The sequence below is a fragment of the Aptenodytes patagonicus genome, chromosome 6, assembly GCF_965638725.1.
Source record: "Aptenodytes patagonicus chromosome 6, bAptPat1.pri.cur, whole genome shotgun sequence".
NCBI classification, from domain to species: domain Eukaryota; kingdom Metazoa; phylum Chordata; class Aves; order Sphenisciformes; family Spheniscidae; genus Aptenodytes; species Aptenodytes patagonicus.
Genome location: NC_134954.1, coordinates 13,732,670 through 13,749,009, shown reverse-complemented (window position 1 = coordinate 13,749,009; position 16,340 = coordinate 13,732,670). Strand labels below are relative to the sequence as shown.

The 16,340-nt window shown below is 51.4% G+C and overlaps 1 long non-coding RNA gene across 1 annotated transcript; it reads right to left on the bottom strand.

Annotated features, from left to right (window-relative positions):
- Positions 1-217: 217 nt before the first annotated feature.
- LOC143161573 (uncharacterized) lies at positions 218-14,454 on the bottom strand. Its single transcript, XR_012995555.1, has 2 exons — positions 14,388-14,454; positions 218-4,001 (listed from the first exon to the last, which is right to left on the bottom strand). It is a non-coding gene; the product is annotated as an uncharacterized LOC143161573 (long non-coding RNA).
- Between the last annotated feature and the right edge of the window lie 1,886 nt (positions 14,455-16,340).

Below are 16,340 nucleotides of genomic sequence, written 5' to 3'. Positions count from 1 at the left end.
GGGATGCCCTGCAGCCGGTGCCGCTGCAGGCAGCCTCCCCAGGCAGAGGGCGGCTGTGCCGGGGTGCCGCTGCGTGAGCCTCAGCGGCGATGCAGAGCTCCTGCTCCCGTACAGCACGGTTTTCTTTTCGCCGCCGCCTGATCGCAAGTTAAAACCAAAAGGTTAAAAGCATTTAATTATGCTGATGCTTTCCCAGCAGATTAAACAAGAGGATAAATAGACTACAGCATGTTATTTTGGATTGGATTTTGTTTTTTAAATAAGGGGAGGGAGGCAGAAGGCTGTGGCTCCTTGGCAGCTGTCACACGTTTTGCTTTTGATGGTGTCAGTTGTGTCTGTTAGGAGGTGTTTCTCTTGCCACTGTCAGCATTTTCCGGGGGAAGCTGAATTCATTGATACAGTCTGTTTGCTGTCCACATATTCACAGTTCATGTGTTACATTTTACATAAAGTAAACTTAGCAAGGGGAAAACTAATTCTGCAATTCTTCAAAGCTAATGCACAGTAAATATATTCTGACACTGACAGGTATTTCTTATTAAATAGCTCTGAACTGCAGTACTAGGTTTTGCTTAAGTGGCATTATTCTCCCCGAGCAAAGACAGTTCATTTATTAGCCATTCTGAAAACCAAATAACAAATATTATTCTCTAAGCAAACTAAACAAACCATTTAAAAGGGGCCTGTCTGAAATGATTAAAGTACAGTGTCTGAAAAGCAGCTGACATTTTAGTGCCAAAATACCATATGGAGACTCAAGTGCTTTATTAACATCCTTTGACCTAAGCTGCAAAATCTCCCGACACCTTTGAGCACGGCGGAGCAGCCTTCCTGCGTGCAAGGGAGAGCGCAGAGGCAAATCTTTCTGCCAGTTCTTAAGATGTCATTTTGGCACACCGAAGAGCGAGGTGCAATAATTGAGGGGCTGGATGCGAGCCGCAGATTTTTTTGATTTCTGCCGGAGATATGCCATAAAATAATTCAGCGAAGCTGAAAGCAGGGGCTTTCCATTTACGCCATAAAAATTAAATATATAGTGTTTGTCTTGCCTTCTTACAGCTCTCTCTTTTTCTCTTAACTAAATATTTCCTTTCTTCTGAGCATCAGACATTATTTCTAGCTTTCAGGCATGCAAAATAAAAGAGCGTGTGCACTTATATATATTTATTTATGGTCTACGTGGGGCTGCGTTTGTGTATCCCCAGCTCTGCTCTGAAGATTTCCTTCACAAGCAGGAAAACAATTTTGTACTGCAGGTCAGACAGAATAACTGATACCACTGTTTACAGATCTCTGCTCACTGGAGAAGCTTATTAAGCCACAGCTGGGTAAGAAAAAGGCCGTTCATCCACAGCGGGACGATAAAGATATGGGTAAGCACCCGTGCGGACGCCGTGCCAGGCGCTGATGGGAAGGGCCCCGGTGAGCACCGGGGAGTCGCTGGATACCAGGAGGAGATGCTCACCAAAAGAGCCGCTTGAATGACCTGTTATAAATCATTTGGTCAATTGTTCTCAGCCTGTTCTGCACACAAAATACTTGGGATCTGACCTAGGGTTTTGTGGGTTGTTTTTTTTTTTTTTAAAACAAATGTTTTCATTATTCATAAGAATTCATCAGATAGCAAGAGCAAATAAGTTTTAGCCTTAAGTTTTAAGTCACGAAACATCTCCTGCGAGTGGGTCCTTGCTGGCTCTGAAGCAGGGCAGCTTGAGTTGGCAATGACGAAAATAATATAGAAGTTATGCGAGGAGTTTAATAAAAAACTAGCAGGTACTGAGCCGATGTATGTTATTAAATTGCTTCTCTGGGATTAGGTAGGTCTGGGTAAATGAGGAGGTATTGGTCCAGGTTTGCTTTCTTTCAGTGTTGTCCCAGTGACAGAAGATTACGTGCCGTTGGGGATTAGCCTGATGACATTACATTGCCAGGGTAACGATGTACATGCTGATGTCATTCAAGACATTTGGTCGGGTCCAGAGTTTCTGGCGTGAGCTGACGTGACGTTTCTTCCCCCTGTTAGCATCCTGGGGCTGCTGAGCCGAGCGCCACGTTTCCAGGCACGCCATCCATCCGTGCTCTCTCCCTGGCAGGGAGTGGGTGATCCCTGCAGTCGTTCCCTCCTTGCAGATGAGAGCGCACGGATAGCGTTTTCATAGCTGGCACCACCAGCAAGTGCTGTAAGATATCAGGAGCACTCGAAGTCCCGCTATGGACAGATGAAATGCTTCAATATGATGCTTTAAATAGCTCCTCTTTGGAAAGAAAGAGAGAGAGGGTCAAAAAGGCACGTTGGCCGCAGCACTGATGTTGCGTAGTCATCACCGAGTGATGATACGAACAGCAGATGCGTTTTATACTTTCAAAGACACTACTACAGTAACGTGCGTTAGGGACAATGAAAGCTGATATGTTCTTGCAGCTCAGTAAGGGGGTGCAAGGCACCTATGTGATACGGGTGGATATAATTGGGGTCTGGGGGAAACGCAGCAGAACGAGCTCTGGAAAGCAGCCTGTGCCACTGGTCCCACTGCCGCCTTCCCACGGTGGTGCTGGGTCCCCGCAGCCAGGCGGCAGGTTGCAGGTGAAGTGATGACCTGTGCTGGCGACAAGCACCGGTATGGCCACAGCACCCGTCAGTGCTGTGAAGGAACAACTTCGTTAATCTGACATCGAGAGCAAATGTTGCTAATGAGGAGCCCGGGCTTTGGTAACCATGGCAATTTATGTTCCTGAAAATGCAAAATAAAGTCGGGGAAGGGGCCAATCCTGCTACCCTGTCCGCTCCTATGTGGTTTGCAATGCTGGGGATTGCTGGAGGAGTACCGGGTCCAGCAGCAGCGAGGAGTGCGGAAAGCCGGTAAGCAGGAGCAGCTCGGGGGGTTCATCTCCCTCCCCACCTCTCACAAGAGCCCATCCCGCTCCCAAAAACGCTGCCCTCCCGCTGCCAGCCTGACGGCAGGCTGAGCCCCCTTCAGCCTAGCGCAGCGCAGAGGCTTCGGCCAGTGCCGGCATTGCTTTGGCCGTGAACCCCCAGCTGGGGAAAGGCAGCACGCTGTCGCGCTGGCGTGTAGCACCGCCAGCTCGTGCTGCACGACTGCCTCTGCCAAGTGGCAATTTGATGTTTGCTCCTTAAACTGTGTCCCTAGGGCCAGCTGGGTTCCCTATAAATTTTTATAGAAAATATAAAATGACATCTGGAAGCCTATGGCAGACAGGCTCTCATTCGTCCTGTAAGCAGGGAAGAGCATTGCTCTGTCTTAATTTTTCACAAATGTTGTTGTCAAGCTTGATGGAGAGAAAAAGAACAAGTAATTGGGTATCCTGGCTGCTGGAAACTCTCCCCGCTCCTGCTCCGGCTGCAGAGCCATCACTAGCTATACGTATTTTTGGAGAACAAACACAAACTCCAGCCTGTGCAATAGCCACAGAGCCATGTGTCTGCAGCCCCTGGTGCAGATACAAGAGCTAAATTTTGATCCACTGAGCCTAGAGCAAAGCCAGGGTTTGGACCAAAAGCATCATCTCTTGGTACAAAACCAGTCTCCATTTGATGAGCAGATGCATCTGGGTGCTTCCCTGGGTGTCGGGGCATCCCGCGCAGGTACCCTTAGAGGAACCTTAAATCAAGGGTTCGCCTATTCCCCCTGGGCAGTCGGGGAAAGCTGCGCTGCCAGTAGAGGAGGAGCGGGCATAGAGAAGTGTTTCAGTTGATGAGGCCTTAGGGAAATCTGCCGGTAAGCGAAAGTCTCTACAGCAAGGAGGGGCCTCGCCTTAATTAAACTGCAGTGGGGCCGCTGGTGCAGAATCCTGACAAGGTGTGGGGGGATTATTTCAGCTGGGGAATGCGGCGAGATGTTGCGGAGCCATCAGGTCAGTTGGAGAGGTCTGTCCGAGGTGGCAGCGAGCACCAGTGACGGCAGCGGGGGGACAGGCAGGGCCGCGTGTTGCCAAGGAGCGGCAGGCGGAGACCAGGGGTACATCTCAGCAAGGGAACAAGGCTGTTAGACAAGGCAGGGAAACGAAAATAAGCAAATAGTAAAAAATAGTAAAGCGACACAAGCAACAACCTACGCAGGCTTGTAACTGAAGTGAAGCTGAGAGAGTAGATGCATTAGGATCCAAAAAAACCCCCCAAACAACCCCAAGGCTTGGGCACAGCCAAGGTTTCCGACATGCCGCAGGGTGAGGAGCAGCCTCCCACTCTCCTCCTCCTGCTGCTGCGCTTGTGTGTTACTTAGAAGATTTTTCAAAGGCACCAGGAGCAGGGAGGGGTTTGCACGATGCCTGCAGAGATGTGCCCCCATTCCTGCAGGGCTGAGGTCTCCCTCCCCAAAGGGCTCGGACGACCCCTCTCCCCCCAGGCAGGCCTGGCTTGCAGGGAATTTCCTTTTTCCTTGCTTGCCTCAGCCTCCTCTAGCAGCACCGCTTGGTTTCTCTGCCGTCGCCCTTTGCAGGATCAGGCCCGTGTTTCCTCGTCTCTCCTGCCCCTCTCTAACCTCACTCGTGTTTATAAGCTTCAGGAGACCGACTCTGGTAGAACAGCTTAGTTTTTTAAATTTTCTCCTTTTTGATGAAGTCAGGGTCTGGGAAGTCCTCGAGGACTGCCTCAAAGGAAGTGTTAGGTTTATGTGCAGAACGAGGCAAAAAAATAGTAATCTCATTTTACACTCTTTGGAGCAAGAATTGTCCTCTCTCCGCTCGACTCCTCTCCTTCCCCGCGGCTGGGAAGAGAGGAAAAGCATCCTGCTGCCGTGCACTTCCAGAGCCTGCGGGTGTTATTCCCTGTAAGCATGGCGCATCCTCGGACCTGCGGATGCCCCAGGATCTTTCAGGAACTGGTTCCAGTAAGTCGCTGCAAGAGCTCCCAGGGTCTGGGAGTGGGTCTCACCCCATGCTGGGGCTGCCCTGGCCCCCGGCTTGGCTTCCCCCCATCAGCGGTTTGTGCCTAAGCCCCCCCACAGCTCCCCAGTAACCAAGGTATCATGCCTTGCGATACCATTATTGTTCCTTTATGTTTTGGGTTTGTTTTGGAAGAGTGATTACTTTTCTTTATTTTTGACTTGTTACTAATTCCCACCCATCAGGGTGCCCTGCATCAGCCCACCAGCACCGCCTGCAAAGGCAGGGATGTAGCGTTTTGTTCTGGGAGCTGAAGGAGGGATGGAGGAGGAGAAGGAGGAGAGGGGTCCAAGGTGAAGCATCAAGGCAGAGGAGGGGTCAGGAAAAGACCTCAGCGGGGAGGATGAAGGCAGGAAGGGAAGGAAAGGAGACCTGGGCTTCAGCTGCAGCTCAGTAGGGCTTTTAGGGATGAAAGCTCCCGGGCTGGATACAGCCTGTCCTGCCGCTCGGCCGAATAAACAGCAAGGCTTCCAAAAAAGCGTAAGCAGAGCTGGGGTGTGTGGATGCCCAGCCTGAGGCCAGGTGCCGTGAGCAGCCACCTGCCCTGTTTACATCTCGATACTTCATCATCCATCTCACGCAGCTTACGGTGACACTGTAAAGGGGCATGTAATGACAAATACCCCATGCGCCTGCAAGGATCTGGTGGCCATAGCAATTTCCAGTGCTGCCTGGGTGCTTCAAGGCTGGGGTCCCCCCTCCCCGTGTGCGCAAGCACCGGGGAGAAACACCTCATCCCAGTGCAGGGCTCCCGGCTCTGCTGACAGCATTCATCACACTCTTGCTACCTGAGCACACATTTTGGCAAGACGTTCAGCTTTGCCGTGACTCGGGGAGCTGACAGTTCTCAAGTACATCCCAAGGATGAATAAAAAGCGACAGAGCAGGTAGCGATTTCTGCAGTCAGCAGGAGTCTCTGCGAAGTTGGTCTCAAAACCGTCTCGCTGTCTTAGTGGCCAGAGGATGCCTGTCACGGCCACTTGACCTGCAGGCAGATGGTTACTGTCTGTCTAACACTGTCTTTTGGGGCTTGATAGGCACTTTTAAAATGCAGATAGACGGCGAGCCCTCGCTGGGGGAAGGAGGCAGCACTCGGCAGCTGGATGCCAGCATAAGAATGTGCAGGGTGAGTTGTTGAGGAGCACAGTGTGTGTCTTTTATCGGGGGGGCAACTCAATAGCCCCCATCCATGTTGTGCAAGCCCAAGGTTGGCAGGGCAAGATCAGAAGGGTTTGCGGAACTGGATGGAAGAGTGGGAGCCTGTCACGGGGCTGATGTCATCCACCTGTGATGTCACCGCTGTCTTCCTCAGCAGAGCACTTCCAGTGATAGCAGAGCTTCTGCAGTCTGTCTGCCAGCCTGGCACTCGCTCTGTACAGCGTAATTAAGCAAATATATTAATAGAATGGGAGCCAGGGCCTGGGTAATGTTCTTCTGTGACAGACAAATGCGGAGACAAAGCAGACGCTTACTTCAGAAGTACTGCAGGATGCTATTAGCGGGCACAAACTCGCATCCTATTAGTGCCATTGCTGTTAGGCAACGTCAAGTCATTTGCATTTTAAACGAAGCTCCCAGACCAGCTCCAGTCCAGGATCAGCTCCAGGAAAGCTGCAAGGCTGTGTCTGCGCAAGGGGAGCCTTGGGGGGGTCCAGGAATACCCTGCTAGTTAAAACGGACATCGCGTTGGCTCAGCTTTTGTATCGATTGCAAAGCCACCCCCGCAGAGGTGACACGGGACGGGAACAAGAGCATGGGAGGTGCTGGCAGGGCTCATCTCTGCCAGGGCTCATCTCTGCCAGGGCGGTGGTGACGCTCCATCCCGACCTGCAGCTGTGCCCAGCAGTGCCCACGCTCACGTAGCCCATCCGTGACTTGAATGTGGCCCATGGGGTAGCCTAACATGGAAGGACCCTGCCAGCCCCGGTTGCAGGGACAACTTCTGCACATCTGCATTGCTTACAAGAAGAACGTGCTGCCCATCTCCACTGAAACAGCTCTGCAAGCCCTGAAACTGCCAGTTCCCATCCCTGGCCTTACATGATGGTCTTAACAAATTATGGCATAAATACGCCAGGCGAGGGAAGGCAGCTTTCACAGAGGATTGGGAATGTGATAAAGCAGGGGATGTTTTTTTCATCGAAAGGGAAATCTATTCATTTGAGTGGACAGTGCTGCAGAAACAAGCTGCTCAGAGGTGTCAGGAGGGGAGGAGAGGGGCACCACAGACAAAAACCGAAGGGCTAATTGTGTAAAGCTGGTGAGGAGATGCCTTGGTCTGAGCCACAAGTGTGCTAATGGGGAGGTTGCTTAGCTACAGTGGCGATGGTACCTCAGCTGCCCCCAGGTAGGAGAGGGAAAGCTGAGCGTAAACAGCGAGGAGGAAGAAGGGTCATTAAAGTGTTCCCTAAAGATGCTTAACTAGTAGTGGTGGGAGGAAATAAATAAGGAGGAAAAGTTGGTCTGAGTGCCAGGGAGGAAGCCAAGCTGTTAGGAAGATGGCTTGTTTGCTGCTTGAAGCCGTCTCTTGTCACTAATTTCAACCGGAGACTTTTGCCTAGCACGGTTTCTCCAGCTCTCAAGCATCCCTGGCTTTATCCTCTCTCTGCCACTTTCTCATTTAGTTCCTTCCCCTTGAAGGTGAAGGCTGGGGAGCTCTGGTGCATGGGACTGCAAGCAGGGCCGAGTGCAGCCCCACCACGGCCGGGAGAGCTGTTCAGCTGCCCGTGGATGGGAGCACACACGTGTCACCCCTTCACGTGCTCCTGGAGCTCCACAGAAAGCGCAGCCGGGTGGCTTTGCAACTTTTCCTCTATCAACAAACATCACCCAAACTGACCTGAGCCTGAAGCCCATGGTTCATGTTAACACAAAATCATCAGTGAAGCTTTGCCTGTGTCCTGGTCCCGTCCGGTGCTCGGCAGTGGACAGGGAGAAAATCACGGCGAGCGGCACTGACAGCACCAGCCCTAAACAACAGTTAGGAGGAGAATTATTTTAATGAATACATTTCCTTTCAATTGTATGCGAATAGCGAGATCCCATTAGAACAGGGAAGCAATTAGAGCTAATAAAGATGAACGCGCAGCGCTGGGTGCATGTGGAATAACAAACAGCGAACAAAGGATTCAGGAGAGAGCTGACTCTAATCCAAATAAATGAGCGGTGATGAAAGGGAAAGCGGCTCAGGTCTCCTGCCGTGAGACACGCTTCCTCCCTGCCAGCTCCCTGCCTGCGCTCCACCTCACCACGGCAGGGAAAGTCACACTCGGGGCCAGACATGGAGGCAGCCGGTCAGTGGGACGGTCCCTGCCGTGCCATGCTGCTGGCCCAGCCCGGGAGGCGTTGGAGGGGTGGCCGTGGTCCCTGGGGAGCACCCTGCTGGATTTTGCACAGAGGCAGCAAGTAGACCCAGCTGGGGCAAGAGGGCTCAGCGGCATTTGGCAAGGCTGGAGTGTAGAGGCTGGACTGGGAGGGTAGAGGGAGTGCATCAACTCGTGCCGTTTCCCGTCTTGTATTTGATTATTGGTGGTGATCACCCACCAAAATTAACAACCCTGATCGCAATGGGCACGTGACTAGCCTGAAACTATCAGTGCTATGGCAAGGTGGAGCGTGCAGGAAATAATAGCCTCTTCACAATGGTGTATTTACACAGTAGGCTCACAGGAAAATTGGGTAAACCGATAATTACCCAAGGATATTATTGGCTTTGGCAGAGTTAATAATAATTAGTGCTCTTCCTTTTCCAGGCTCCTTATAGGAAAGACCTTTTATAATCCACAGAATACAAAGGACCAAAACTCCCAAGAACTGCTTCCATGTGTGGCTTGGGAAAAAAAAACACCGAGTCTTTCTGCTGACAGACTCCAAGGGTGAAAATCACCCAAAGACACCAGGGAGCCAGACTGAAAAATAATAATAGCAGTAGTAATAATAATAATAAAAATAGTAACAATAATAATGATAAACAATTTTCTATATTTGAAAAAAATCTTGTGTTGGGACTGCATTTTCCCCAGCGCAGTTGAGCCAGAGCTAAATCTAGCCCTGACACTTGACAGACCCCCAGGCCAGCGTGGGATGCTGGAAACTGCCCTGCTGTTCCTCTCCCAGTGCTGGCAGCTCCTGGTTTGCTTTCTAGCTGCTGCTCTCAGTGGCAGCACAGCACTTTCCCTTCCCAGAAAGCAGCTATTTTCCATCGTCTCTCGCTTGCATTCCCCATTCTGGCAGTGTCTCCGTGTCCCTGCGAGCCAGCAGCTCTGCACTGCGAAGCGCCCAGGGCTGCAGTGCCAAGGCTGCGGCCACCACTCTCCACCTGCAGCTGAGCTTGGGGCTGAGCACCCAGCCTGCTCGCCAACATCATGCGGGGGACAGCCCTCCTGCCCGCTCACCAGCCTGCTCTGCCTCTGCCGCCCCGGGAACAGCCTTTTCTGGGTCACTGCCGCTTGATGGTTTGGGTTAAATGGGGTTAATTTGTTTTGAGATGTGCTGGAAGACGAATCCCCCCCCAGCCCATGGCCTCCTGCTGCCTAGGGGAGAAGGGGGGGTGTGGGGTGAGAGGGATGAGCCGGGTGATAGGTACTCAAAATTGATGCGTGTGGTCAGCCGTGTGAGCCCACTGCTAGTGGTGGATGCTGGAAGAGATGGTGAAAGAGGGCACCTGATTTCTGCACAGATATCCAGTCTCCATCCTTGCTCAGCCTATGAGAGCAATCACCACCCCCTGGGTCCCCCACCTCCAAGCTGAGTCCGATCTCAGCAGCTCTTTAGACATCCCTAAGACGCAGCTTTGCCTATCACTCCCGCAGCTCCACCTCTCATCCCCGTTACTGAAATATCCTCCTCCCCACTCCTGCTTTGCCACATTCAGCCCTGCCCTGCTCCCATGCAGGCAGTGTGGTTGCAGAGACCCTCCATGCTGCTCCTGGCGCTGCCTGTGCTGCCCTCTCCCCCTGCCCGCAGCTGCCGCTTCCCCGGCACGTAGGATGTTGGCTACCTCTTCCGCTATGGGCAACCTTCAAACGCTCAGAAATCACCAGTGAAATCCCCCCCTGCCCCAAGCTGGCCTATAAATCACGGCATTATAAAAATAAAACAGTTTTGTGCGTGCATGCACATTTCAGGTTGCCTTTTAAACCTGAACTTGTTTCTCACACGTTGGCAGAAGAACAGAGGGGAGTTGGAGTCAAAAGGCAAGCTTGAAAAATAAACGCATACTTTTCTCTTGCTGCTCGTGAAGGGCTCCCAGAGGAAAACAGAGAAAAACAGGGCAGGAAGGGGCCCCGGAGGGGTCATCGTGCCTGTTCCCCAGAGCAAGAGCAAGCTCTTCCCCGCAGGCATCAGGCTAGCTTGTGCCCAAAGACTGGGGTGATGCGGGGTACCTGCTTGGTACCCGCAGTTCCTTGCTTTCCTGATTTTCCCCTTTCTCCCTTTTTTTTTTTTTCCCTTCCCCTGCTTCCCTGTGGCCCCGTGCTCATCCCCCTACGCCCGTCCCATGCCTCTGCGAGGGCTGCATCACCACCGTGGTACCACAGGGACATCCCTGCCTGTGCTGAGCCCTGCCCCGGCCGTGCCACGTGTGCTCTGCTCCTATGTGAACCACCCAAGGAAGAGAATGAAAGTTGTGCTGTCTTAAGCCACAGTTTAACATAATTAGACATCCTGGCTTGAGGGCAGTAATTACTTTTATAATCCTTAAACATATTTAAAAAAAAAAATAATTGCCTCCCAATTCAATGCCTTTCAAAAATCCTTTTAAACGGCACTGCCTTCTTCAAACACAACTCAGCCAACAGTAATTACAATAAATTATTCTAAGTTCTAAAAAAACATATAGAAATTGATCTATGTGCGCAAACTGCTAACCATTCCTTGTTTATCCTTCCCTCCTGCCAGCCGGGTACTTCCCAGCTCCCTGGCTGCGGCCCTGCCCCTCACTCACACCCCAGCCCACTGCCCACGCTGCCCGCCGAGGGCTCCCGTCCTTGGGACCCAGCAAAGCAGCTGCCTGCCTTTGCCTGTCCCCGGGAGATGTGCGTAAAGCTCATCACATCGAGGTTAGGCTGGAGGCAACAGCAACCAGCTGTAGCCGGGACTTTGCAGTCTTGGCTGCATTTCAGAGCACAGCCACGGGCAGGCATCGCCTAATTTACCAGCTTTTTAGGCAGCTTTGCTCTGACCTAGTAGGCAAGGGTGGTACCAGCACTGGTCGATGCATTTGATCCTCAGCTGGGATAAATAAGGCATAATTCTGCTCAAGTCAAAGGCGAGAGCGTGATTCACAGCAGCTGAGAATCTGGTCAACAGTGTCAGCAGCATGACAATAGCATAATGTTTTCATTATGCATTGTTTTTTTCCAAATACTTAAAAAATTATCTAGGAATTACTCACACATCCAGTAATAGTTACCAGTCTCGGGTGTTTAGGCAAAGGTTTCTTTAGACGGCGACGGGATTGCAAAAGCTTTAGCCATCACTTCTGCTCCATGCGCTTCTCCTATCACTTCTGCTCTCTTCCTCCTCCGTGTACACAGTCCAGTAACCTCTTCCTGACAATCTCCAGATCCACAAAATTGCTCACTTGGAATTTTGCAGTAAATAGAAAATTGCTTTGTTCCTTTCTCTCAGGACAGCCCAGAAAATGAATCCAAATGAAAAAGCAAGTAGTGTGTATCTGGTAGACATAAACAGCGCAAGAAAGGCAATTCTGCTTTTCAGCCCTGCTGCAGAGCAAATGACCTTGGAAATAATAAAAAGCCTGGGGCCTGAGCATGTTGCAGAGCAGCACGAGCCTTTATTTGGGGAAAGGCTGGAAAGCAAAACCTGGAGGGATGGATATGTTGATGTGCAAGTCCCCACCAGCTGAAATATCTGTGCTTGGGTCCACAGCTCGCAGCAGACAGGGGAAAGAGCTAATTAGTCCTTTCAACCTGCACCCGGTGCTCGTGGGGCTCTGCCCAAACCATCTTCCTCCCCTCCTCCAGCTGCTCGTGGCGTGCCATCCCCGGGTTTGAAATGCCTTCCCCTGGTCGGGGTGGTGGGACGATGCCACGTGGCCGGGGGTGAGCAGCCCTCCCACCCCAAATTTGGTCACCCCCACAAACATTTGCAAACATTTGCAAATACTGAAAACACATTGAGGAGATCAGGGCTAATTTGTGTCCGGGGGAGGGAGCACGGGCTAAATTTATAACTAATAATTCTAATTACATGTCAAACCACTGCACCAAAAAATGACCAAATAGAAAGCATCTGTCGGGCCCCCGGCTCAGCTTTGCATCGGCACATCGCAGCCAGTGGCATCACCCACATCCACCCGCAGCACCCAGCAGCAAGAGCCCCACGGGCGCCTGTCACTCCTCCATGGAGGGGTTGGGGGAGGACCGAGCTGAGAGAATGAGAGGTTGAATCTGAGCATGGTTTATGTCAGAGGGAAAAGCTGCTTTTGCTGCTGGAGCTGCCAAGGGGCTGGTACCACCCAGAGCACGTGTCCCAGCACCTGGTGTTGCTCCTGAACCGCTGCCACTGTGCGGCTCTGCCTGTACCGAGTCCAGCAGGTGCTGCCAGCGCCGTCACTGGCGCGCTCACCAGGTCATTGTGTGCTGCGAGCAGTGAAAATGGGGGTTTGCTTTTTTTTCTTCCTGCATTTCTTCTTAGAAATGTCTGAAAATTAAAAAGAAAGAGAGAAAGAAAGGAAGAAAGGAAAGGAAGGAAGGAAGGAAGGAAGGAAGGAAGGAAGGAAGGAAGGAAGGAAGGAAGGAAGGAAGGAAGGAAGGAAGGAAGGAAGGAAGGGAGGAAGGGAGGGAGGGAGGGAGGGAGGGAGGGAGGGAGGAAAGAAAAATATATATATAAGCCCTGGCCTCTCCCAGGCAGAGTGGGGGTCCGGGTCCGCAGCCGGTGAAGCCGAATCAAGGCCTGGCTGCCGGGATGGCTGAGCTAAAGCAGCTTGCCTGGCTGCAAATAAATGACGGGCTTAGGTTTCACCGGTGTTGGAAGGGGCAAAGCAGTTAGCCACAGGGTCTAGACAGCTGAGAAATGCCCTGGTGACCTACTCGCGTATCTCCCGGAGTGGCATCTCCCTAAATCTCAGAGCTTGTTAACTCAGTTGAATTTTTATTTTGTAGCAAACTATTTAATCTGAGCTTCAGAGGTACAGCTTGCCCCCGCAAAAAGCAGTGAAATGACGAGGGGGGGAAAGGAAAAAGTAAACCCCACCTGTTTCCTGTTTTTATTTCCCCCACCCCCACCTCTCTTTATTTTTCTAATGTTCCCTGGTTATTTGGGAGCTCCTGCAACTTGTCCAGAAATACCTCTGCCAGTTCAGTGGCGTTTTGGAGCCCAGGAATTTAAGAAGGGCTTAGAAATTCCTAACCCAGCTCTCAACTGGTTAAACGTGGGCGAAGGTAGCTCGCTGCTTTTTTAGTTAGCATTTCTGCTATCCTTTGTGTCTCCCTTCCCCTCTCCTGACCCCCCCCCCAACTCCCCCATGCCCAGGGGATGTGGTACCCAGCTTGTCCTCTCCCACCCCGTGTCCATGGGGGTAGTACAGACATTTGGTGCACACATGTGGCAGTGGCGGGAAGGCCTGAACGCTCCCTCAGACAAATCCATTGAGCAGCTCCTGTAGACTTCTGTGTCTCTCCTGGGAGTTTTGGGGGCAAATTTCTATGATGCTTCACTGTACGGGAGAAATCCCTGGCTGCAGGACTTGTTTGAAGACGTCAGTTGGGAGATACAGATTTCGTCTGATTTCTCTCAGGGTCCACTGGCATCACTGGGATGGTGCTTTACTGCCCATCATGTGTTGGGAGCAGCACTCATTTTGGGAGAGGAATTTCCTAAGCTCTGCACGTCTCAGCAAGAAGCAGCCAAATTTCCCTGTTAGAAAGATTCCCTGAGAAAACAATCAGGATGGAAAACCACCCCATGAAAGCACGTATCACCTTCCCTGCAAGAGCCAGCTATACCTCAGCTGGCTGGGTTAGCAACACAGCGAGAAAAATGTTTGTGAGATGCTGCTCCGCTACCTAGAAACCCGTATACATCTCCGATATGATCTGTACCGCTCGCCTTACAATAAACCAATATATTTTAACTATGACCCAAAATGTTGCAAAAGAACCTTTTGAGTAAGTCTCTTTGGTGCAATACAGATACGTCAAGGCTGATTGTTATTGTACATGTCAGGGCTGTTGAAGTGCGGGATAAAGAAGGCCATTGTGCTCCCACGGAGGGGACAGCTCGGATGATTAATGACTGCTCCCTCAATTCTCCGAAGAAGAGATGGAAGTCGGATAAGGCCTCCGCTGGCGGTAGGGGCAGAGCACCAGAAGACATACCCGGAGCAAAAAAAAGGACGGGGCTCTGCGCGGAGAGGCAGGATCAATAGGCAGCAGCCTGCCGGAGCGCCGGCAGCTTGCCGGCTCGTTGTGGGAGTGGGGAGGGTGCTGCCTAACACTGGGGCTTGTGTTTGCTCCTCTTACCTCCTTTGCTAATCCAGGCTTTTTTTCTCGCAGCTTTTCTGCCTCGGAAAGTGGCTCTCGGGAAGGCGGATGGTTGTCCATTGAGTAAGACGAATGGCAAAAAATCAGGGAAATTGCAAATTGATCTTTGCCTAACACACATGGTGACTTTGTTACCTATTTTTTGAGGCTCCGCGCAAATACCTCCCGGTCTAATTCTAAGGCGTGCCAAAGTAAATTACATTTAGTTTGCCTTAAATAAACAATGACTCTTCCAGGAAAGGTTTGTCTCTTCTGGGCACTTGCATCATTTATCATTGCTCCACTGTTTTGAGTTGGCTGCCCTTTTAGGGTGAGATGTCTCTTGGTTTTAGTGTGTGCACAACCATAGAGAGGACAAGGTCTTACCCCAAGAAAAATGTACTGAGAAGATGTCATTAAAGCTAATGAGAGTCCAGGCAGCTGCAGCTCATTAGAGATTGCCTGGGGCCAATTGTAACTGAGACCTTTAAATATACATCATAGTCAAATAAACAACATCATATTCGATCTGCAAAGTCTCTATCAGTTCCTGCCCAGTCCTTATCTCTCAGCCTTACATTTTGCTGAGAAAATGTTCCCTGTTCAACAACAAACCCAGAAGCAAACGAGATCATCACGCTTAGGAGTGATGTGCTAAGAAATTGGGGCAGGGGGGGTCCCTTCTTCTGAAAGCTCCATTTGAAATTAATTGATTGCAAGGGTAGGAGACACTCAGGCTCACGCTCTCCACCCTGCCCACAGGACGACATGGAAAACAGGTCAAAGAAGCTGCAAAGATGCTGAAGACGGGCACGTTTTAAGCAGTGAGTGAGCAATTATTTTTTCTCTGGTTCCTTTCTTTGGCTTCAGGACATGACTTTACCGTAAAAGAAAACGAGAGGTTTCTGACACTACTTTACATTTGTTGTCGTTACGAAGCATTTAGTCAGGAATTACAGATTTACAAGCACGGGGGTTTCCTCCTCAATCAGCAGAGCCCCCAGCGGGGCTTCCCACCGCCCCCCTTCCCCACGCGGGCAGGAGCCCCCTGGGCCGTGGCCGTGGGCAGGCTGCGGGCTTCCTCCTGTCCTCACCCCACGTGTGATTATTAAGTTCTTATCGCACTGAGGAGTCACTGACACTGGGCTGCTTTCCAGGGAATGCTGCTCCCTTAATAGGCCATTATATCTCGGTAATAAGGGCTAAACTCTTCTGGGGGCATTTAGTCATAAATTAAGTAAAATAACACCACCAATCCCGCCTTCCTCCCAGCCCTCGCTAAGGGAGGGTGATGCTGCCCATGGATCCCCTCCTCTGCTGACTTCTTGGGGCTGATGCAAGGGGTGCACAGCACTGCCTGGATGGTGCAATGTCCCGTCCTGCTGTCGGGGCCATGTCTGGGTGCCCATAAATAATGCAGATAATAATAAAATAAATTGGGGACAGGCCGTGGCTGGGTTCATTGACTCCCAGCCCAAGAACTGGCTCCCAGCTGAGGTCTCTGCAGCCTCACATAACAAAGGGCAACTCCCTCTTTGTGCCAGGAGCTGGGAATGGGGTGCTCTTACTGTAGGTATCTGTCTGCCTTAGGGCATGGCGTTGCAAGCAGGCTAATCCCCGTGAAGGGGCCATGAAGGCAGCACAGACACCCACCTCAGCTGGAAATGCTGCATTTGGGCAGCTGAATGCTATGCTCTGCAGCTACAACGTGGGGTGGGTACCAGCCTGGGCACATCAGATCCAGAGACCTGGGTGTTTTCTGGCTGTTGACCACAGCTTGGCCAGAGAGGCTGCTGAAGCCAAGCAGCATGGACCATGCCACCCCCAGGGTACCAAACTCTCACAGCACCCCAGATAGAGTGACCGTGTCCACACTGCCAACTGGGAAGGGTCCCTGCCCTGCACCAACTCCAAGCCATGTTTAGCAGAACTACCCAGCTCAAAGCTGTGCTA